Genomic DNA, 2,819 nt, shown 5'->3' with positions numbered 1-2,819 from the left:
GAGTCTTGTGTATACAAGAAGTGTAACGGAAACTTGGTGGTATTTCTTGTACTATACGTAGATGATATTTTGTTAATTGGCAACAATGTCAAGGTATTATCGGACGTAAGGGTATAGTTGTCCAAACAATTTGATATGAAGGACTTAGGAGATTGTGCAAACATTCTTCGGATCAAAGTTATAAGGGATATCAAGAAAAGAATGTTGTGTCTGTCTCAAGCTTCATATATAGATACAATCCTTGCTCGTTTTAGCATGCAGAATTCCAAGAAAGGTTTCTTACCTTTTAGGCATGGAGTAGCTCAATCTAAAGAGATGTCTCCGAAGACATCAAAAGAGATAGAGGACATGAAAGCAGTTCCTTATGCTTCGGTTGTAGGAAGCCTTATGTATGCAATACTGTGTACGAGACCTGATATCTGTTTTGTCGTGGGCATGGTTAGCAGATATTAGAGTAACCCTGGACAAGGACATTGGACTGCGGTAAAGCACATATTAAAGTACCTGAAAAGGACTAGAGATTATATGTTAGTTTACCAAGCAGACGATTTGCTCCCTGTGAGTTACACGGATTCAGATATCCAATCGGATAGGGACAACAGTAAGTCTACATCAGGCTATGTGTTTACTTTAGGAGGTGGAGCCATTGTATGGAGGAGTGTTAAGCAGAAATGTGTTTCGGACTCAACCATGGAAGCTGAGTATGTGGCAGCCTCTGAGGCAGCTAAAGAAGCAGTATGGCTCAGGAACTTTCTAATGGATTTAGATGTAATTCCTGGTTTGCCCAAAATCATCACAATTTATTGTGATAATAGCGGTGCAGTTGCAAACTCGAAGGAACCACGAGCCCATAAGGCAAGTAAACATATAGAGCGCAAGTACCACCTGATATGAGATATCGTGAAGCGAGGAGAAGTTGTCATCGCCAAGATTGCATCAGCAGATAACCTGGCAGATCCTTTCACTAAGGCCCTTTCAGCAAAAGCTTTCAATCGGCATGTGGAGGGGATGGGAATCTGATGTATGGCAGCAGATATGGCAGCTTAGTCATTAGTATAAGTGGGAGATTGTTAGAGTGTATACTAAAAGCCTAAGCTTTTGTAGACATTTATTTTGAATAAAGAATCACATTTGGTCAAATTATCTACATTTATTTGTAGTTGTTCAATTAATTTATATTGTAGATAACATAGTATGTGGTGTCACATACAGAAGATAATGTTATCAGTACCTTATAAATTATAAACAGTAGCTCACGACCAAGATGGAAAGGAACAAACCATTGGAAGGTTGTAGTGTAATTAGGTATTAGTTTATCTTAACTATATAATTACACTAGTACACTTAGAGTGTATTGAGTAGGACCATTAGAGGTCGTTTCTTTTATACTAACTTTATAAAGGAACAAAGACTTAAGTTATTATGGAAGTGTGTGCTCTTAATCCTAATATAATAACAAGCACATATATTTGATATTTATTTCTTTAATTTATCAATAGGTGAGATTTAGTTTGATAAATTAAAAAGCCCGATAAGTTGGGAAATGATATCACTTATAGTGTGTGTTGTTGATTATAAAAGGAAACTGTGTCCTAGAAATCTAGGTTGAGAATGTCCCCAAGAGGAGCTCATAAGGATTGTCATGTTAAACCCTGCAGGTGGACTTAGTCCGACATGATAATAAGGTTGAGTGGTACTACTCTTGGACTAAGATATTAATTAAGTGAGTTGTCAGTAATTCATTTAATTAGTGGACATTCATTATCTTAAACACAGGGAGACTAACATACTCATAATAAGAAGGAGCCCAAAAATGTAATTTGGGATTGGTGCGGTAGTTCAATAATAGTTCTCTAGTGGAATGAATTATTATTGATAAAATTAAGTTGTGTGTTCGGGGCGAACACGGGATGCTTAATTTTATCAGGAGACCAAAACCAATTCCTCCTCTCGGTCCCTATCATAGCCTCTTAATTATAGTGTACAATACCCACCTATACCCACCTTCACACCCATCTAAAGAGGGCCGGCCAAGCCTTGCTTGGAGCCCAAGCAAGGGGCCGGCCAAACCATGTTTAGATAGGATTGATTGTGGCCAGCCCAAGCAAGGGTTCAACCTGTATGTGGCCGGCCATTAAAAATAGAAAAGGAATTTTAATTTTAAAATTTTTCTTATGTGGAATACATGATTTAAAAGAGAGTTTAAAAATTAAAATATTTCCTTTTATAAGATTCTACAAAAGATTAAGAGAAGAGTTAAATCTCTTTCCTTATTTGTAGATTAAAAGGTTGATTTTAATTTTGGTAAAAACTTTCCTTATTTATAAATCATCCACATGTTGAAAAGATAAATTTTAAAATTATAGAAATTTCCTTTTATAACATCAACTATGAAGGGATTATTAAAGAGAAATTTTATTTTAAAATTTTTCCGGAAGCAAATTAGGAAGCTTTAATTTTTCTAGCGAAAAATTTCCTTGTTTGCTTGTTTTGATGTGGTCGGCCATATACATTAAGAAAAAGATTTTAATTTTAATTAATTAAAATTTTCCTTTTCAATGGCAAAAGAATTAAGGAAGGTTTTATTAGATTTTTCTTATTTGCCAAGGCTAAGGATTATAAAAGAGGGGGTTTGGGTGCCTTCAAGAGACACAACCTCTATTCTATTTCTCCCTCTTTTCTTCCTTGGTGTGGCCGGCCTCATCCATTTCTCTTCTCTCCATCTTTGTGGCCGAACCTCCTCTTCCTCTTGGAGATCAAGTGGTGGCCGGATCCTAGCTTGGAGAAGAAGAAGAGGAAGCTTGCATCCCTTGGAGCTT

Source organism: Zingiber officinale, chromosome 4A (genome assembly GCF_018446385.1).
Source record: "Zingiber officinale cultivar Zhangliang chromosome 4A, Zo_v1.1, whole genome shotgun sequence".
Taxonomy (NCBI): domain Eukaryota; kingdom Viridiplantae; phylum Streptophyta; class Magnoliopsida; order Zingiberales; family Zingiberaceae; genus Zingiber; species Zingiber officinale.
This window is presented reverse-complemented; position numbering follows the sequence as displayed.